General features: G+C 42.3%; 1 long non-coding RNA gene across 2 annotated transcripts; it reads right to left on the bottom strand.

Annotated features, from left to right (window-relative positions):
• Window positions 1-31: 31 nt before the first annotated feature.
• LOC115030892 (uncharacterized) lies at window positions 32-15,937 on the bottom strand. Of its 2 annotated transcripts, XR_003836487.2 has the most exons (4): window positions 15,812-15,937; window positions 3,206-3,477; window positions 411-592; window positions 32-311 (listed from the first exon to the last, which is right to left on the bottom strand). It is a non-coding gene; the product is annotated as an uncharacterized LOC115030892 (long non-coding RNA). The 2 variants fall into 2 exon arrangements; XR_003836486.2 differs by lacking the exon at window positions 15,812-15,937 and having other exon boundaries at window positions 3,206-3,634.
• Between the last annotated feature and the right edge of the window lie 6,419 nt (window positions 15,938-22,356).

Raw genomic sequence — 22,356 nt, 5'->3', positions numbered from 1 at the left:
TTTCAAAATTTTATTTTTAATGATGGTTCTTAAATGCTTTAAACTCCCTTGTAGCCCACCACCCACCAGAGGTAATGGAAAAGAGAGGATACAGGGAAGTGGACCTGTTTAGAAAGGTTCTTTGGAGCAATTTACATCTGTGTTATCTGGAAATCAGCAGGTCAGTTCACAGTTTAGCAGGCTGCAGCAGCTTGATCCACTCACAAAAACTTTACAGATACACCAGCAATCAGCAGTCCAGTTCTGTAAGTCAGGTTAACAATAGCAGTGGCAGCCAGGCCTCAGCGTAGGCTCAAGTCAGCAGGGGGCACCTGTAGAGACAGCAAGAGAAGTTCTCAATTGTGTCTCTCTCAGGGAGGTAAAAACCAGCAAAGACGCGAGACCCACAAGCATTGCACAACTAGCTGTACCTGTAAGTCAAGCTCTGTTTCTGTCACTCCATGGAATCCTATTTATACCCTTCAAACATAACATATCCTTCACATGCATTCAATCAGCTTGAGTCTGTGAAAGCGGCAACAAACTGCAGTACACTACCAGAAATTTTTTGGTGTGTTTCTCTCTATGGAATCCCAACAAAAGCAGCTCAACCCTGCAAGGTAAAGCATATCAAAACATGCATATTGTTAGCAAAGAATCCTTCATCACACAGCCGAAATGAAAATGTGCTTGCTTTAGCAAGCTTTTGTGTCTGCTTCAGTGAAATGTTCCTTCACAAGTCTTCCTTAGCCATTCACACCTCTTTCTACTTTAATGAAACATTACTTCATGTGTTTGCCCCAGCAAAACACCATCCAACCAACTTTCCAAAGAACCCATGAGTTTCCCCTTCAGACTTCCTTTGCTTCAATAAGGGACTCTGAGGACATCTGAATGTAATGGGTATTGATGTTCTGAGTGTGTCTAATGTCTGTCAGTGTGAATCAATATTCTGGAGTGTGTACATCTTAGAGCTGTATAGACAGATGTACATTAACAGAAGGGGAAAGAATTTTCATTTATTCCTCACTCTATGGAAGAGTATTCAGGTTTTTTCCTTGTTCTAAATATTGAGATTCCAGTGGATTACAAGGCATACTGGAGTTTGCCTATATGTGAGGGTGTTCAATGAAACACAGGGATCCAGAAGTGTACATGGGAATGTGCTTGTGAAAATGAATGTGTACCCAGATGTATGAGGAGGTATGTACATGCATGTGAAACTGCATGTGAGTTAGTAAGTGTCTGAGAGCTTCTGTACACATGTGCATATAAAAGAACCCGACTACAATGCAGGCTATTAAATCTATCAAAATGCCTTTGAGCTAAAAGGCTCTGGCTTAGCCATCTGCACTGCTCAAAACAAAAACGCACAAACTTGGTAACCTATTAAAAGCAGAAATTGTTTTCTTACAGTTCTAGAGGATAGCTCCCATTTCAAAGCACCAACAATGAAGTCTAATGAGAGCCATTCCCTGCTTCCAAGATGATACCACATTGAATCCTCACATAGAGGAAGGCAGAAGGGCAGCTGAGAAATCATCTTATAAGGAAGCTAATCCCATTCATGAAGACAGATGCTCACTCCTTAAAAACATTCCAAAGGTCACACCTCTTAATACTGAAGCCTTGGAGACTGAGTCCAATGGAAATTTTACAGGTCACATTATCCTTAAAGCCACAACACTCCCTGGGATATCAGTCTAATTTATTTCCCAATGTCCCAGAGAAGGAATCTGTGTTTCAAGGAAAGGTCCATAAGACAAGCCAACAGACAAACAAAAGCCAGAATAATATATGTACCAGCTACTTCTGAGCTCCAGAATCTTCCCTAATGAAGATAAGTTAAATATAAATTTCAAATAGAGGGCTATAGGGAACCTGGGACACAGAGTGAAGAAACTGCCCTAACCAGTCCAGTGTTGTGTCCAGGAGTATTAGAGCAGGTAAGTAGAATGGCCAGATTTCTGTTTTATATCAGTCTTTTTTTTCTGAAGAGAAAATCATCTGTGGCAAGAAACACAATGGGAATCTCTGAGGCAGCAGACGTAACAGCTCATACCTGAGAAAAGATGAGTCTTCACTTAAGAAAGAGTATAGTGAGAACAGAATAGACTGTGTCTAGCCTATCACCTGAGCCTGTTGCATCCATTAGGATGTGGAGGAGACTGATGGATTTATTTGTTTGTTTGTTTGTTTATTTATTTATTTTAAATATTTTTAAAAATAATTTACACAATGATGTAGCTTTCCATAAGCCTAGAAATAAATGCAAGCCAAATATTGTTAGAACCATCTAAAAATAACTCACAACAACCCTGTAAAGTAGGTATTGTTTTCCCCAGATTACTGGTGCGATGACTGAGACTCAGTATAGAGAATAACTCCTAAAGTATACACAGTCTGGCTGGTAGAGCTAAGGTTTAGATTACATTTGCTTCAAACAGAGCATTATGGTAATAAGCATTTCTAAAATACTTGCTTTGGCTCCTTTGACTGCTTAGAACTCCATACACATTCTCCATTTAGCCTTTCAGTGGTCATTGTTCCATTTTTCAGAAGAAGAAAATGAGATTTATAAATGCTGGCAAATTTTGTCAGGGAACCTTGCTGTTTCAAAGCATCTCACTCTAATGTCCATAATCTTTCAACAATTCAGCATTTTTTTCCAAAATCAGGAAAAATGTGTTGTAATAAAACTCAAAATAAAGGAAATTTTAGAACTCCTGTGGGTTGATAGTGCAAAAGACTTAGATTTTAATCTGGTTCAAAAAAGTTTCATCTTCAGGTCTACCCATTTTCTTGGTAAGTAAAATATGATAGATCCAGAGTGGGATCAGAGAGTTAACCTTCACTGTCAATTTGACTTCACTTAGAATCACCTAGAAGATATAACATCTCAAGACATGTCTGTGTGAGGATTTCTAAAGAAATTTAATTGAGGAAAAAAGACTTGCTTTGACTATGAGTCACACTATCACATTGGCTGGGGTCCTAGACTGAATAAAAAGTGAGGTTGAATTTTGAAAAACAGCAATGAACTAAGTCACTTGGTGGAGTATAGGATGAGTTTTAAAGGTGGCAGTTTTTTCTAACCAGCCAGCACCCTAATAATTGAGACGAGACCTATTGATTTATTCAACAAGATTTATGCACAATAATAGAATAGGTATTCCTGCCCCTGTATGATATCTAACTACTTAGCCAAACACATGCTCCAGGTTACCTGTATTTTTGTCTCTCCTTGACTTGCTGTGCTCCATGTCTGTCCTCATGGAGAACTTCCTCATGCCCAGCCTCATGGTGACCTCCTCTTCCTTCTCCTCTTCCTCCTTCCTCCACCTTCCTTGTGGCCAATTTCTTCCTCTAGACCATCTCCTGCCTTATTGTGAACTCCTTCTCCTGGCTCTTCTCCCTTGGAAGATCCCTGTCTGGGATCAGAATTCCAGCCTTTCTATCTTCTCTGCCCAGTCATTAGCTGTTCAGCCTTATATTAACCTATCAAAGATAATTGAGGAACATTCTTTACACCAAATTAATACAGAAGATTCTCCAATATTCATGACAATGTCCATGTCTGGACTGTAACTTCATCTTAAGCCAAAGAAATCAGCTTCTGAATACACAAAGCACAAGACCCTCCTACAACAGTGGAAGAAATCTAAAGACAGCATAAAGACCAAGCTTTTCCACAGGTGTTTCTTATAATGCCTTTCATAATGAGAGAGATCAGAAGTACACAAGAAGGTGCAATTTGGTAAGAAAAGTTATGTGAGCAAGTTTAAAGGTTACCAAACAAAATTACTACAGAGAAAGCAGCTCTAATTGTTAAAGACATTGGCTGGTACAATTAAAGAGAAACCACAAATTCTTCACGGAAACAATAGAAATGATGTTCCGAAGACAAGACATCAAGCAACAAAGGCTCAAGCTTATGAAAATGCAAATTCATTTACAAAGAGAAAGCCTGAGCGGATAATGAAACTAAAGGGATTTCCTGCCTGAAAACAAAAAGCCTAGAAGAGTGTTCTCAAAGATTCCACAGAGTCCACTATTGCTATGCCAGGAGAAAGTTCTGTGACACCTTCATTTGGCAGAACACCTTAGCAACACTCTCCACATGGTTTTTCAGGCATGCAAAATGCAACATTATAGAATCATAGAGGATTACATCAAGCTTCTAGAAAACCTCTGGGGCCAGAAAAACTGTGGAAGTGTCAAGTTTCCTGCAGGACCTTTATTTAAAGTCACAAAGGAGAAGCCAAAGTTGCAATTCAGTTTGCAAGTTGTTGGCAATCCTGGGACATTCCCTGAGGAAAACTGAAGGTACCAAGTAGCTCTATTCCAGGAAAGAAACTCCAGTAGGGCTGAAAAGGCGGAACTACTGAAACCCACTGAAGCCCAGGTGATGCAACAAGTCCCAGATGCCAGACCAGAAATTTTATGATTTACTGTTTGGCTTGATTTTGGTCTTGTTTTGAATTTATCTTTCCCATTCTCTTTTAGGATAGGAGTGTTTACTTTTTGCCATTATACATTATAAGTACATGACTTACAGGGTCTCATAGTTAGAAGATTACCTTTAGTGTCAGAAAAGACTTGGGACGTTTGAATAAGGTTGGAACTGTTAAGATTCTTGGGACTCTTACAAATGAAACAAAAGCATTTCACGTTATAAATTGTCCTTGGCCTTAGAGGTGAAATGTCATAGTTTAAAACTGGATTTTGAATATCAACTTTCTTGAAGAACTTCTGTGCTCCACAGATCCCCATTCCCTGTGAACAACCTTGCCTCACAGATTCCTTCAAAGGTAAATCACCTGAAGTTACCTACCAATGGTGGCTTACAGACACAGGAAAAGATTCAAAAACCTTAGTTCTTACAACCATTTTCTCAACACCTTCTCATAGATGCTTCATGCCACTTAGCTCTGCCTTCATTGGTTTTTCTGAGCAGGAAACATTCCCAACCTTCCACCCCCTCAGACCTGTAATCCTCTGGGAAACTTTAATTTGAAGGTGTGATTTCGTAGCCATTAACAAGTGAAAAATCTAGTAATCCTGGCTCTTACATTTGAATATCAACATGGCAAGGAATGGAGTTGGTATGGTTAATCTTTGTTGTGAACTTTACTGGAGATATAATCACCTTCAAGACACAGCTCTGGGTATGTCTGTGAGGGTGTTTTTGAGAAGTTTAACTGAGAAGGAAGACCCACCCTAAATGCAGACAAGAGCATCCAATGAGCTGATAAACTGAATAAACAAGTGAAAATAAGGAAGCCAGTTAAATAATCTCTACTTCCTCATTATGGACACAGTGTGAACCACTCTCTCAATCTCCTTTGGCCATTTTATCCCCTCAAACTGAAACACAAAATAAATCCTAAAAGTACTCTTATTGTATACTTCATCACAGCAATAAAAAATAATTAATGCAAATATCACCTGTCTACCTTCATATGTTAAATGATAGGGTAAAAACAGGACAGTAACAAGAATATTAGGAAATAAGTGGAGCAGTGATAAGGAAGGACAATTGTGGGTAATTGGGGAATAAATAACCCTATGGAAGAACTTTATATACATGTATCAAAATGTCACAATGAAGACCAGTATATTGTATAACTAATATACACTAATTTTTGAGTAGTGCCTGAGTGGCAAATCCTTGCTGGAGATTAAAGGACCCCAATCCTATAGTCAATAATTGTTTTCTTTTAAAAAGTCATATCTTACCTCATAAGTTCCATTCCCCACCTCCTCCAGGGATAGAACAACTATATTCTCTACTGAGCAACCATGTGGGGCTGGAGTCAAGACAAATAAGACACATGGCCCAAATATTCCCATTGTAAGATTCAAGCAAAACTGATGAGTACAGGTCCTCTCAGTTCCAACCATCTAGAATTCTGTATCCTTAAACCCACCAGGGACCTGTGCTTTTTCTTCTAGGTCAGTCTAATATAGGTTCTAAAGCATTCCCACTACATAGTCAGACTTCTAAAGGATCTTGAAACTACAACGCTTGAGACATAGAATTAAGAGCCTCCCCACCAGAAAATAAGACCTAGAATTTTATTAATATCCTCCCAACATTGCCAGGTTCACTTGCACTACCACTCTAGCCCTGGCACTTTTTCTAGACATTGCCTGCCCTCCCCTCCATTTTCATTTCTTTCCACTATCAATTGAAGTCCTACTATAGACCAGGCAAGACATCCAGAGCCTGACTTCCAGAACTACCATGTATATTCCTAAATGTCCCAATGCCATCTCCTCAGAAGCCTTGGGTAATTCACATGAAGAGATATGGCTTATTGCACCCACTCTCTTATGAACTTACAACTCCAAAACTGGTCACTCTAATAGTCTGAGACCATACTGGCTCCAGTACTATCTCTCCCTTCCACACTGGCTTATCTGCCAAAACCCCAGCATGCCTTTGGTCAAGCTTACCCAATTTACCACATGAGCTGAATTCTGACTTTTTGGTCTCAGAAACTCTAACCTTGCCCCACCCTAGTGTCTGAAATTCATTCTTGACCCCACTTGAAAGATCTTTAGGAGTGAGTAAAAGCCATCTTCTGCCTCCAAGTGCACAGACATCAAGACCCATGGGTACTTCTTTCCTGACCACAATATGCCATCATCAGAATCCAGTAAGAGCTTGGCTCACTGCCCTTATCAAGGTCTCCCCAAAGTCCGTTCCAAAAGACACAGTCGTCAGAAAACACACCCAAGAAAGTGGTCAGGAAGCAACCAATCTGAATTATTTACTGTTGCATGGAAGCCAGCCAGCAGATTCTGGCCATGCAGACACTGAGAAAATATTTATGTGGGTCCTGATGGCTGCTTGGCCAGGAAGACTGCCCGCTGTCATCCTTTCTTCCTGCTGATAAGGCAAAATTACATGTCAGACAGCTCCTAAGAAACCCAGGCAGAAACCTCTGGCATCTGATCAGAATGGGGCATGTTTCTACAGCATTTGGTTCCAAAGCCTGTCTTTGCTACTGACTGGGGGCTTCCCTCCAGGGTCTGAGGTCCTGGGTCTATGCCATCATGGCATAAACCAGACAACCTCAAGGACTTTGTGATACTATAAGATGGTGACTCAGACAGAATTAAATGTATTCTCCAGATCTGCCACCATGATGCCATTGGTTCATCACAGAACTATTTTTCTTGGCATTCTGGAAACGTTCCTGGAATTCCAGCATCCTAGGACTTTTCTTTCCACTTATCCAGTTTCTGTGACCAGATGGGAGAACTCCATCTGGGAGAGAAAGATCTTAGCTTAAAATAAAAAAGGTTAAAATAGAAGGGGTTAGTTCATCAGTGTTAATCGTGTATCCCCTAATAAAGCTTGGTATGCAGTCACAGTGAAGTGTCCTGTGTCCTCAAAGCCACCCTGAAGCCCACCCTATCCTCTGAGAAGTCAGACCAGGCAGCTCCAGGTAGCTTACAAGGCTCCTTTTATTTCTGAGCTGCTTCCTCTGTTTCCTACCCGTCTCTGGCTACCACTCTCCTCAGCCATAGAGTTCTGTCCTTGTCCATAATCATTTTATGCTCTTTCTTGAAGGAGTTCTGTGCTCCACAGATCCCCATTCCCTGTGAACAACCTTGCCTCACAGATTCCTTCGAAGGTTGAATCACCTGAAGTATCTACCAATGGTGGCTTACAGACACAGAAAAAGATTCAAAAACCTTAGTTCTTATAAATACTACTGACACCTTCTCAGAGATGCTTCATGCCAATTAGCTCTGCCTGCATTGGTTTTTCTGAGCAGGAAGCATTCCCAACCTCCCACCCCCCTCAGACCTGTAGTCCTCTGGAAAACTTTCATTTGAAGGTGTGATTTGGTAGCCATTAACAAGTGAAAAATCTAGTAATGTTCTATACTGGATAAGTGCATTAAATTAGTGTTTCTTCAAGAAATTAAGAACAAACCTAACCAGTACTGAATATCATCTCAACATATCATATCTGAAGAACTATTCTATACACATTACTTTGATCCACTCAATGGATGAACAGCTAACACCTATTCTATGCTAAATGTTGTGCAAAAGATCAGTAAGACAGTACGTAAAGGAGACAAACTCCACCTCTCCCAGTTACCTAAGGTCCTCAAATCATAGCTCAGATCATGGCCTGTCAGGCTTCTAGCCTCTTTGACCCTGTACCTTTCTCATGCTTTCTCCTAGTTTTAATTCATAGAACTGTGATGTGTCATTGAAGGATATCAGAGGCCCTTAAAAGTAGACAGGGTATAAACTTTTAAAAACAATTGAGTTTTATACTATAGGCTCCTACCTGGGGTGTCATGCTTTGTGGTATAAACCCATATAGCCAAAGATCACTTCCTGAAACATTCTGATACAGAAATCTGTTCTATTACAGCCTAAGATACAGAGAACCAGAGGAAGGCAGAGCTGGTCCCAAACAGGAAGAATAGTTCTGAGCCACAAGACAAGGCATTCTACTAACTAATATAGTTGTCTCTAGAATCCTGTTCAGAATACTAAGAGGTCAGCTATATTAAATTTACTGTTGTTCTTACAACAAATAGTTGGAAAAATACAAAATAACCTCTAAGGTCACAGCCCTGAATTAGTAGAGTATAGACTCATTGTCTTAGTCAGGGTTTCTATTCTTACACAAACATCATGACCAAGAAGCAAGTTGGGGAGGAAAGAGTTTATTCAGTTTACATTTCCACATTGCTGTTCATCACTGAAAGAAATCAGGACTGGAACTCAAGCAGGTCAGGGACAGGAGATGATGCAGGTGCCATGGAGGGACTTGCTTCTTTACTGGCTTGCTTCCCCTGGCTTGCTCAGCCTGCTCTCTTATAGAACCAAGACTACCAGCCCAGAGATGGTCCCACCCACAAGGGGCCTTTCCCCCTTGATCACTAATTAAGAAAATGCCTTACAGTTGGATCTCATGGAGACTTTTCCTCAACTGAAGCTCCTTTCTCTGTGATAACTCCAGCTGTGTCAAGGTGACACAAAACTAGCCAGTACAATCATATTCAGATTATTTTAATTCTATAGTCTCTTTTGAGGTACTCAGCTGTTTAAAAGGGAAAAAGAAGACATCCAAAAAGCCAATGACTACTAGTGGCTGTCATTGTGATTAGCCATGATTAGAATATCAGTCATCCCAAGGAAGTTGCATGTTGATATTCTAAATTTATTCATGAAGAAAAATAACTAAAACCTAAACAATGTGCTGTGGTGGTCTATGTAGGACTCAAGAAGTACAACCAACATCAACAGAGGTTTCTAGTGGGCAAGCACAGGCACTTCGAGAGAGAAGACACAGGAACAGGCCCTTGAAAGCTGGGAATAAATTCACTCAAAGGAAGGAGTCTCAAGCTAAAAATCTATGAAAGATTATTTTGCTGCCTGGAAAGCAGCTGGTAGGTAGGGAAAACTGATAAGATACAGGAAGAAATCTAAAGGGTGTTAGGGAAAAGGAAGGATGCCCTTTCTTTATATTTAGAGTGCAGGCAACATAAAAAAAATTTCAACTAGAAAAACAACATTTTATAAGTCAAAGTCTCTAAGCATGTAGAAATTAATATGATATAGAGACTATTTTGTGTATTGTATTAGTGTATCGCCTGTCAATAATAAATCTGATGGCCTGTGAGTTAGGCAGGAACTAGAAGGTGGAATACCTAGGAAGTAGAAAGAATTCTGGGATAGAGGCAGGTAGGAGATTCACCCAAAAAGATGTGGGAAGATGGACTCATGGTACCTGAGCCTAGCTATATAGCCAAAGTATTTGTAAATATATTTTAAGACTGAGTCTTATTTCTGGTAACATGAAGCTGGAAGGAAGAACTGGACCCAATTTGTACAATATTCACCCTTTATAACCTACAGTATTATTCTTAATAATAGTAACTAGCCGTATGTATCAGGTGTAAATCTCAAATTGATTTTAACCCTAAACATCAGTCCTGTGAGTGGGATAACCATATCTCCTTTTACAGAAGAGGATAGTTGGGTTTAGCATCTTGTGACTGTCCCCTCTGGGCCCAGGGTTGTTCTTCAGGAACACCCATCCAGATCCTGAACTCTGGGCCAGCATGGGCTGCAGAAGCTGAGTTTGGATTTCTGGCCTGTTTGGGAGTCTGGAGCAGCTGCTTAGTCTCATCTCACTTCAGATTGTAAAATCCTGCAACTCAGCAGTGAGGCTGGCTGCCTGCTGGGACTGATGAGCTGAGCCGTGGGTGGTCAGGAATGTTTCAGGACTTCCTGGGCCCAGTGTTCCAAGTCTAAGTGTCTAGATTAATGATCCATTCCCAGGAGAGGGAGCTGAAGCCCTGACTGACGCCAGGCAAGGGGCATCGATTAGACTTTATACTCTGTTTGCTTTTATCAGAGGCACCCCCAGGTGGGCTGGATTCTAATAATTAACAACCCCTAAGCCCTACAATATGAGTGACCTGGGAGAGGAGAACAGTTCTAGCGATGGGAGATAGGTGTGGAAACCCCAAAGCATAAGCATGGCCTCCTAGCAGACCACTATGCCCACCTAGCCAACACATTGATCCCATCTGGATTTTGTACACTGAACAATTGGAGTCTCACCTTTGAGTGTCATTAAACTTTTATGGAGACAAATCATGAGAATTCACACCTTCAGGAAATAGGTGAGGAAAATAATGTCTAAAGAGGGCAGAGGCACCCTCATGTTGAAAACAGTGACTTTCAGGATTCACATTGTATCTTCCTAGCACAGGAAGACCACCTCTTTCAGAGGAGTTGAGACCCTCCTTGAGATGAGAGAAGGAAGAGGTGTGGTTTGGTCTGTATTTTACAAGTGAAATCATGACAGAGGTGCTCTGTTAGTCACACATATGAATACTGAATACATACCAGGTGCTAGGGATAGCAAAATGTAGTCCTGACATCATGAAACTATAGTCATGGCCCCAAGGGAAAGTGGAGTGTAGCAGGGGAGACTGACATGCAAAGTCTGCTCATTAATAATAATAAAGACGAGTTAGCATATCTGTTCATTACTGAATCAATAAAGTTGGAGTACTGAATACACCAGAGCATGGTAGGCACAAATTATCAAAGTAGGAATGAGCGATTTCACTCAAAGCCAAGGATGCAGGTAGTAATAGAAAAATAGAAGCTTCAGGTAAAAGCTGACCTAGGATGGAAACTTAAAGGAGGAATGGATGTTGGTTGAACCAATGCAAAATGGAGGTCACAGGGATGGGATGGGATGGTCCAGAGGTTTGTGGGTATGGCATCTGGGTAAAGGCATAAAACTGGTTTGGGCCATTGAGTTGTCTGCAGAGCAGGATTCACATATGAGGCATACTGGCCCACATTATAGGGGTTCAGGATCGGGAGCCTAATACACTTACCATGGTAGATGGGTCCAGAGAAGTTCTCTGTTGGGACAAGGGGATTGAGATTTACCCTAAGGACATCAAATGAGGAAGCAAGGTGATTATAATTGTACTTGAGGGAACTCTCTTCCCCTGTAGGCTGAGGATGCTTGGAAGAGGAAAGAGAATGAAGCAGACAGCATTTGGGTGACAAGAGATAGTGGTGACCTGCTTTTGTCATGTTTACCACAAAAGACATCAACATTTTGTCTGGTGTGGAAAACTCTGTCTTAGGATTGTTTTTTTAATTTAATTTTCTTTGTAATTCCTTTTTCATACTCCCCATTCCGTTCCCTGCCCCTTCCCATCTACCCTCCAACTGCTCCACATCCAACACCTCCTCTCCACCCCGTCTCCACATGGATTCCCCCACACCCCATCCCACCTGACCTCTAAACTCCCTGGAGCCTCCAGTCTCTTGAGAGTTAGGTGCATCATCTCTGAATGAACACAGACCAAGAAGTCCTCGACTGTATGTGTGTTGGGGGCCTCATATCAGCTGGTATATACTGCCTGGTTGGTGGTACAGTGTCTGAGAGATCTCAGGGGTCCAGGTTAATTGAGACTGCTAGTCCTACTACAGGCTGCCATCCTCCTCAGCTTCTTCCAGCTTTTCCTAATTCAATCTCAGAGGTCAGCAGCTTCTGTTCATTGGTTGAATGTAAATATCTGCATCTGACTCTTTCAGCTGCTCGTTGGGTCTTTTGGAGAGCAGTCATGATAGATCCCTTTTTTGTGAGTGCTCCATAGCCTCAGTAATAGTGTCAGGCCTTGGGACCTCCCCTTGAACTGGATCCCACTTTGGGCCTGTCACTGGGCCTCCTTTTCCTCAGGCTCTTCTCCATCCCCATCCCTGTAATTCTTTCAGACAGAAACAATTATGGGTCAGAGGTGTGACTGTGGGATGGCAATCCCATCTCTCACTTGATGTCCTGTCTTCCTGCTGGAGGTGGGCTCTATACGTACTCTCTCTCTAGTGTCTGCATTTCATCTAAGGTAAAATGTGAGTCCAGGGAATCTCTCACCTCCCAGGTCTCTGGTGCATTCTGAGGGTTTCTCCCCCAACCTCCTATTTCCTGAGGTTACCTGTTTACATTCTTTCTGCAGGCCCTCAGGGCTTCATTCCTGCAGGCCCAGCTATACCACTCTTGAGAATATACCCAAAAGATGCCCCATCATGCCACAGGGGAACGTGTTCCACTATGTTCATAGTGGCCTTATTTGTGATAGCCAGAAGCTGGAAACAACCCAGATGTCCCACAACAGAAAAATGGATTCAGAAAATGTGGTACATTTACACAATGGAATACTACTTAGCAATTAAGAACAAGGACATCCTGAGTTTTGCAGGAAATTGGATGAAACTAGAAAGTATCATCCTGAGTGAGGTAACTCAGACCCAAAAGGACATGCATGGTATGTACCCACTAATAAGTGGATAATATATATATATATATATATATATATATATATATATATAAACATTATATATATTATATATATAAACATTATATATATATATATATATATATATATATATATATATATATATAAACAGAAAATACAATCCACAGAATTCAAGAGGCTCAACAAGCTGAAGTGTCCAAGTGAGGACACCTCAGTCCCACTTAGGAGAGAGAAGAAAGCAGTCACAAGTGGGAAGTGAGGGAGGGACTTGGGAGGGAAAGTAGACAGGGTAGGGGGCAGTAGAGGGGGACAGGGGAACCTGATCTGGTATTGGGTGAGGATTTTTTTTTTTTACTAGAAAAACAGTGCACCCTGTGGTTGTCAACTGATGTTAAGTCTCCTGAATGTGTTAGTTCCACCCTCCTCTGATCTGAGAATAAAACATAATATTCTGGCCTTCTTGTTTTATAGACTTCCCCAACTCACTTCATCAACTCTGTAGAACATTTTTTTTCTGCAGTGGAAAACCCTTCTATCATCAGTACACATGGACAAAGTCCTTCTGTTTCTAACCCTAGATAACTCCAGAAAACATGACTTCCCTTTCTGTTCATAACTGAGTACCAGGCAGCTGAGCATCCAAGATGGGCTGGCATTGCTAGGCACTGTGGATGCAGCCTCTGCTTCACCTCAATGACTTGGAGGACAAACTCTCAGCCCAGCAATTCAAAACCTTAGATGGTCCCTCAATGCCCTCCACAGCCTCATAATCTCCTCTCTATTACTTCTACCTTGAAGCACTTATCCCACAAATATCCTGTAACATTTGTTTTCTAAATAGAAATGTCTTTTTATTAAGATGCTAATACTCACACTCTAATTCAAGGAGTAGCAAACTTAGAAAGCAGAAGTAAAATTTCTCTTCCCTGTTTTCTTCTATCTTATAAACTCTGCTCAACAGTGCAGTTTTGGCAAATATCTTTCTAGATTCTTTTAAACGTTTTCTCTGCCTTCTGTCAATTCTTACCTGTTCTTCAAGACTCATTACAGAAGTGGTTCTCAATCTTTGGGTTGCAATCCCTTTGAGGATCAAGTATCAGATATCCTGTATATCAGATATTTATATTTTGATTCATGTCAGTAACAAAATTACAGTTATGAAGTAGCAATGAAGATAATTTTATGGTTGGGGTCACCACTAGATGAGGGTCACTGCATTTTGAAGTTTCGGTACCACTGCATTATAGAGCCAGTAAGATGACCATGGGTCAGGTACTTGCCATTATACCTAATAACCTGAGTTTGATCCCATGTGAGGACAGAGCTGGAACAGTCCTTATCTGCTCACTGTCATAGTCACAGTGCCTTGTATGTAGTAAACCCTCAATAAATATCTATGATATGTGGATGCATGGGCAGGCAGATGGAAGGCTGTGCTGATGAATTGATGGATGCAAGGACTGATGGCATTCCTGTGAGATGTTCAACAGAATACCCATAAGGAGATGAAGTTGACATCAAGCAGTGAAAAGGATCTCCGCTGGGAATTAGGAGCCTGGACTAGTGTCTGGCTCTGCCTTCTGCTTGTATTCCTTTTGTGAGTTTCTCAGCCTTTCTAACATTCCATTTCCCCACTGGAACTGAATAGTAGAGCTAGGTAATTCTCCAAAAGCCTCTCCAACGGATGCTCCAGAATGCTCAATTGGCGGTGACCCAGCACCCCTATTTCACACCTCTATAATTACCCACCTGCATGCCTTTTAATATAGAGATGGGGGTGGGGTGGGGCTCATTAAATAAAGGGCAAAAGGAAATTGCTGGCTTGCCAAAATGACATTGCTGGCATTAACTAGATTAATGTCTGAAATGAAAAGCCCACAAAAGCAAACACAAAACAAAGAAGCAAAACCAAAACAGAGAAGCAACCATAGTTTCTGCTGGGGGGGCTTCATGGTCACCTGCTCCAGCCTGTCTGACCCTGCAAATCAATCTTTCCTTACAGGATAGGTCAGAAGAGTCACTCCCGTCTTCCCAAAGCTTAGTGACCTCAAGAGTCATTATCCTCCAAGAGTGACCTCAAGGTTCATTATCCTGGGCACTAAGTCCCAGGCTAGAGTTAAAGAGGTGAACAGACAATATGCACAGCAGGAAAGCTGGGACAGGAAAGACAAGGCTGAGGAGTCTCCAGTTCCTGAGATTTAGAGCAGTAGTCTCTAAGCTGAGTGATGAGTTGTTCCGTAGACGGTTTCTGCGCAGGGCCTTCTGGGTAGAGGAAAGGAGATGAAGACAGAAGCATGAAGGGGCACATTTCTGCAAGGCTGAAGCATTGAGGGAGGGGATAACACTATTCCACTGTAGCTTCTTCTGGCCATACACCTACCCCAAGATATCAAAGTGCAATGCCAATCCCCATGCTGAGTCACAGTGCCAACATCCACAAACATCTATTACGTAGTCATGGGAGGAAACTGCTGCCAGATGGGTTGCTGGTGCCTACCAGTTCTGAGACACAAAGCAGACCATGGGCAACAAGATCAAGACATTAGCCAGTTTACAGTATTGACACTCTGAAGAAATGCCATGATCCTAAGGTAGAGGACCAGCCCCGCCCACGGCTCCCCGCTGCTCCAGTGGTGGCCATTATGCAGTTGTGGGACCTATTCTACCTTGCCTCAAAGGGTATGCTATGACCAGATTGAGAATGGAGACTATGGGGAAGCATTAGCATATAGGAAAGCTTCCTCTAGTTGACTCAGCGTCCCCAGGTCCTTACAGTAGATAACTACTTGCTAGCCTCTGCACTCAGATCTAAATCCTTGCTCCCAAGCACCACAACAGGCCTGCCATTAGGACCTGTGGACACGTACTCTTGGGTTGTGCTACGAATCCAGCCATTAGAGAATGGTCTTTAATTAAAAGCCACAACTTCTGTAATGCCTTGAACCCTTAGACACCAGAGCTGTCACATCAACAGCTCAAGGGACATTCTTAACATGACTTACATTACCAGTTGCTTTTGCCAGAGTCACTTAGGATGCTTCCTTCTGACGAGTAACAATCTAATAGCATAGCCACAGACATAGTGCTGAGTATATGCCGTGGTAGAAGACCATCCTGCACCCTCTCAAACCTCAACAAATTACACGTAAGTCCAGGCTACCAGCACATGCATAGGTCAGTCCTGGTCAGGATCACCCATGCCAGACTAGGTCACTGGGTATTAATCATTGCCAAAAGAGCAGTTAAACTAAAAACCAATTCATTAAAGATTAAGCTTCACCTCCAAACCCCTCAGGGAAGGGGAGCTGGGCTGGGTAGCCATGGCCTGCTCTGGGAGGTCACCAACTGTGAAAGTTTTCTCAGAGAGTCTACAATGAGGAGTTGGGTAGCCTGGGTTCCAGTCCTGACTCCAGTTTCAACTTGCTGAGGAACACTGGGCGTGCCCATTCTGCATTCAGAGTTCTAATTTCTTCCCTAGGAAATTGGAGAAAACTTCACTGGGTTTGCCATCCTGAGGGTAATATACATGCTTGCCCTTCTCTCTCTCTCTGAAAACCCAGGTTGTCTAATTGCAATTGGCAATATTGAGACCATGGAGACTTAGCAATGAGTTACCACTCCACCCTGAGGTATAGAGGGCAGGATCTCAGACCTACCCTTCTTGCTCCCCATACTAAACAGACTGCATTGCTCACTCTAAAAGCATGCCTGCTTCTTTCTCTGGGACAAGTTTTTAGCTAAGTCCTCTGAGTTCATTCATCCACAAGAAAAAAAGTCCTTATTTGATATATTCTTGGAACCGCCCTTTGGATTATCCTAGTGGGGTCAGTGAAGACACGGAACCTTCACGAATCAAGATCTAATGTTGAAGTGATGATCTAATATAGAATGAAACAAGCAATGACTGATACTGAATATCATGGGCTGTGTATGCAGCTGGTAGTGTGATAGCCCCAGAGGTCTCCTGGTGGCCCTCCATGAAAATGGCACCATTAGCATTCTGGATTGCAATAAACAGATTCTGTTCCGATGGGATGTGTGAAGCAAGGTAAGAGAGACATTGAAATTGGTAACGGAACCTCACTTCTTCCCTTGCTCTTTGACCATTTTATAAAATGAGTCTACTCACTTCTTCGCCTGTAGATGGCAGCACGGCCCCCTTTCTCCAAGAGGAACCTTGATTTCCCTTGAGAACAAGTGCCTCAAGAGGGTAAAGTGCAGAGATAAAAATGAGATAAATTCAACCCAGAGCAAACATCCTCACATGTGTAAAATGTAACAAATGTGAATTTGCCGAGCTTCTGAAGCCTTACTCCAATTGTGAAATAGCCTTTCCAAGACTCTAGCAAGATTCCACAAATCACCAAACATTTTCTAAGGGAACATTATATGGAATCTATGGCACAGTCGGCACCCACAGAGCCCAGCTTGGAAACTCCAGAGCAAGAGAGATACTATCATGATCCTAGAACAGCTACCTTCTCCCCAGCCTGTTCTGCACCAGCATCTCATCCTGGAACTTTCACAGACATTGCCTCCAGTTCTCTAGTGCCAAGTCCTCACCTTGTGCCCTGAGCACTGCTAAGTTGGTTACACTGCTAAGTTGGTTACACCATGTCATACCCTTGCGACCCATGATCCTGACATCTGACTTTACCATGAGAAAACGATGGACTGAGGAGTTTCTTGGGCTGGAAATGTAGTTTTATGGGTAGAGTACTTGCCTAGCATATAGGAAGCCTTGCTTTTGATCCCAAGAACCATATAAACCAGGATATGGTAGCAGACACTTCCACCTCTAGCACTCAGGAAGATGAAGCAAGGGGATTGAGCGTTCAGGGTCATCCTAGGCTGCATAGAAAGTTCTAGGCCAGCCTAAAATATACGGCATGTCTCAAACAAGCAATAACAACAGAAAGTGTTAACTTTTCAGACTAGCCAGCTGTTACCTTACACAAATGGGAAACTGAAGAAAGTAGAGCATCCCACTCAAGGTCACATGGTAAGAGCCATATAAACAGGGCAAAGAGCCTGGTCTGCTGCTGAAGGAAGAGTTTACAGAAGCTGAAATCCAATGCAATATTGGGGAGTAGCGCCAGATTAGGCTCATATCTAAATCGTCCCTTTGAATAGTTTGCCTACTCTCTAAGAAAGCCTTGGGGAAGGAGTCAGGCGTGTCCTACAGCCATGCACTGCCCAGAGAAAGCCATTTCACTTTATCAAGTTCCTTCATTTTGCTTAGCATCCCCCCTCGGGGGGGTGGAGACAGTCTGATAAGATAGTGACAGAAAACATGCTCAAAGTCTAAATGCTCTCCTGCAGGTAATATTATTAATAATTATTTTACTATCATCCTCATCACCTTTCCTGGTTATTAACTACCTGTTACCCATCATGGATCTGTCATTTAGGAATTTCTTTATTCCTTTTGTGGACTTGTTTATACTCCCAGTCAGCAGCACCTCTCTAACTTTTGATCCCTAGCCCAGCCCAAGTTTCTACAGGCTAAGTCCTCATATTTGAATGGATTTTTCTAGTCTCTTTTGTGGGTTCCATCACAACCAGACGAAGCTCTCTGCAATATAGCTTCACCTCCTCCTCTGGCTGGGAGATATATCCCAAGGAACAGAAGAAAGATATAAACTTTCCACTCCCAACCCATGACCTCCAAACCCAGAAGGCCTGTATAAGAAAAGACTAGGGAAGTCTTCTTAACCATCTCAGCTAAGACTAAGACCGGAGTCCAGACCCTACTACCCTGAAGAGAATCCAAGGTCCAGGATACTATTTATTCTCCAAGCCTACTGTCCTCTTCACATGAGATACAAGAGACCAGGAAACCTTTCTCAGACACATTATACAAAGCCAAAAAACATGGAGAGAACACAGTCTACTCAGAATCTACTTTGGTCTGGGTTCTACAGAGTTCAGGTTCAGTTAGATAATATGCCTGCCACTTTCAGGATATTCACCCTTAAATAAAACCAAAGCATAAGCAAACTCTACATACAGTGAGATTGACTAAAATCTTAAATAGAAAATATATGGAAAGCAGAAGTTTAGGGAAGGTCCTGACTATCCTTACTTGGGATAACCTGGGAAGACCTAAAGGCTGGAGAAATGGCTAATATGGTGAAGTGTTTAATTTACAGACATGATTATATATGAGTGTAATATCTAGAACCTGGAAAGGGAAAAACCTTGTGTGCAGAGGGTCTACGGGTAAATTTATGGGGCTTTGTCCAAAGCAGCCAGACTAGCCAAGTTAGTGAGCTCCAGGTTCAATGAGACTCCTGCTTTAGAAAATAAGGTAGAAAGCAATTCAAGAAGACACATAATATCAAACTGAACACACACACACACACAAGGATGCTAAACAATGGAGAGGAACTTTGTAGGCAGAAAGGTGTCGAGCTTCAGGGAAGGATTTCTGAATCAGAGAGATGAGCAAATACTGAAGTATTCATGAATAAAGACGGACAGGTCAAAAAACAGAGAGGACCACCTCTACATGCTGAGAAGCACTGCTGGTTATAGTCTGTCTATCAAAGGCACTGACAGGTCTCCTCACTTCCTGCTCTTCAGAAAGCATCCTAGTGACATCTTTTGAGGCATCCAGAGAACACTCAGGCTTCCTTAGGCAAGACCATCAGTTTTCTCCTGAATGATACACAGAATCTGACCATCATTTTATTCTATCGTTAGACCAGTTGCAGACTATTCATCAATGCCATGGGTCTCAGAACAGCCCACACTGAATAAGTCTCTCAGATACACCCTACCTCTTTCCTTTGACTAGCCTTCCACCATTGAGGGAATCTTATCTTACCTGTCGGAAGCAGGGGTGGGAATGAACCCCAGCTTACCAGGCTTCTCTCCTACCCTACCCTCCTGCTCATGCAACTGGGTAAATCAGCCCACCCAGTCCATCTGGAGGATGGAGAACTCCAAACAAATTTGGGATGATTGTAACAGTAGCGTTTGCCCAGCAAATTATACTCCATGAGCTAATTAGGAAGGGATTGTGGCCCTCAGCCTTAATTAATATCTAGTCCCCAACAACTTAATCCTGGGTGAAATCATAGCATGGATCTCACCCGAATACTGGAATTCTTTCCTCTTACAAATCACCTATATAAATACATATATTTTAATAGCAGCAATTATAAAGTTCTCTGCCAACTTCTGGGGCTGTTTAACATTCCTGGATTGAGGCCACAGCTTTTCCTTGGTCTCCTCCCTCGCCACAACCGAGGCCTAATGAATAGTCAGTCAGGCAGTTCTGCGTGCCATGTAACCAATATCTCCTACCAGTGGGTCTTCGAAGGGATTTAATAAGCAGTCTGGGAGGACGGCCTGAGGAGGTCCACGAACCTAATCGTTAACTCTGAGGCCTAATCAGCCTCTGCTTCCCACCCAGAGTCCCCCTCAGCTATGGGGCTTGGTCCTCCCAGTAATGGATGGAAAATAGGCGATTTCCTGACAGTTAGCAACCAATTTTCCACCAATTAGCTGAGAGATGGTGGTCTCAGGAGAGAAGGAGATGGTTCCAGCATAAGAAACTGGCCTGGAAGAAAGAAGATGCTAACAATGTAGAAGGCCAAGCCTGAGAATGAAAGGCCTTGGGTCCCCACACCTTCTTCTCCTCCCCCAGGGCAGCTTCAGCTTGTATCCCTGGGAAGGAATTTCTGGGGATAGCGACTGTACTGGAATCCCTTTGGGATTCTTCTCAGTGACCTGTTAAATGACAATCTCCCTCTTATCTCTTTTCCAGGGCAGATGGACAAGGGCCAGTTCCCCTGGTTCTCTTCACAGTGCACAGGTGACAGTTATGAAATTCCTCCAAGGCTATTAATGTGGTGACTTGATTAATTCTGAAGTCAGAATGTTGTACCTTAAAAATCCTGAATTTGGAGCTGAACAGGTGGCGCAGTTATTAGGAATATTTGTCCCACAATTACAAGGGCCAGAATTGGAAATCAAGAACCCAAATGACAACATGGACATCCCTGCAAATGTTTATAATTTCAACTCCAGTTTCCCCATTTGTAAAGTGAAGATAATAGTATTGCCTGTGATAATTATTGCATGGAATAATGTGACATTTCATACCGTGTAACGTAATTCTCACTGAATAAGTAGTATTATTAATTCCATGAATTATTAATAATCAATATGAGTGTCAAATATATGTCAATGGTAGGACTCACCTGTATGAGAACTATCAGCTCTGACAGTCCTCTAGTTGCTGACATGACCCCTCATTTCCTGCCACCTGAATGACCATTGTCATTATTGACCATCTGGCCTTATACCCCAAAGAGACCTTTCTAAAAGGCAGATGAGCCTCTGCCCATATGTCTGCCCTAGTTGAGCCCCTGCAGGGGTGCAACCTGGGGTGGGCCCCTCCAGTGTTTTAGATGCAGTGAAACTCCTTTCCCATATCTCATAAGCCATTAGTAATGTTTCCTGCTGTCTTCCTAGGCTCATCTCTCACTAAGCCTGGCCCTAGTTCTTTGTTTTATAACTTTCATTTGTTGTAATTTAATATGCATACCTGCATATAAAGTATTTTAATCAAATTTATCCCAGCTCCTCTTCCCTCCAGATCCTCCCCTATTCTCCCACACTTTCCCCTCCCAATTCATGTTTTCTTAATACCTACTGAATTTATTTAATGCTGCCTGTAGGCATCTCAGAGCCTGCATCCCTAAAGAAAACTGAAACTCCCCTCCCATACTATGCCAGTTTCTTATAATGCCAACTGAGGAACTCATTACTGGCTGCAATCCTGTAGACTTGGACCTGCCTCTCTGAATAGATGTGAGACTCTGTTGCTTAGCTGGCAGGTATAGGAGACACATAGGTCCCCATTTCCTCACCCTTGCTGCAGGACCACAGGGATGTTTTGCAATGAGTGACTACAGGCATTGCTGACATGCTCCTGAGTCATAGAAGAGAGGTCACCCTCAGCACCACACTGCATATTTGGATTCGATTGTACTTTCAAGTTTCTTACAATTAGCTGTTCTCCTCTGGTAACTGAAGGATACATAGTTCTTTCCATGTTTTGGGGTGTCGGACAAGAGAAACAACAGTGAGTGTTTGATGTACACTTTCTATGCCAGACACCCCATTAAGAAATTTTATATAAATTATCTAATGGGATCACCTAATTTGTCAGAAGGGCTTTAGGTGCACTAAATATATAGTTTACCACACAAACTGGGACTCTTCTAAAGTAAACTTAGCACTAGTAATAACTACACAGGAACAAGAGGAAAAACCAGGGTCTTTTCAGGAAAAGCAGAACAAATAAATAAAACCCTAAATAAAAGTAGCTACCCTTTGTCTTAGTTAGGGTTACTGTTGTTGGGATGAAACACTATACCTGAATCAACTTAGAGAAGGAAAGGTTTATGTGGCTTATGATACCACATCACTGCTCAGCTTGGAAGGAAGGCAGGGCAGGAACTTAAACAGGACAGGAACAAGAAGGTAGAGAGAGGCTGTTGCAGAGGCCATGGAAGAATGCTGCTTACAGGCT

The sequence above is a fragment of the Mus caroli genome, unplaced genomic scaffold (assembly GCF_978045245.1).
Source record: "Mus caroli unplaced genomic scaffold, Mus_caroli_1 scaffold_6, whole genome shotgun sequence".
Classification (NCBI taxonomy): domain Eukaryota; kingdom Metazoa; phylum Chordata; class Mammalia; order Rodentia; family Muridae; genus Mus; species Mus caroli.
The sequence above is the reverse complement of the archived record's forward strand: the minus strand, read 5'-3'. Positions and strand labels throughout refer to the sequence as shown.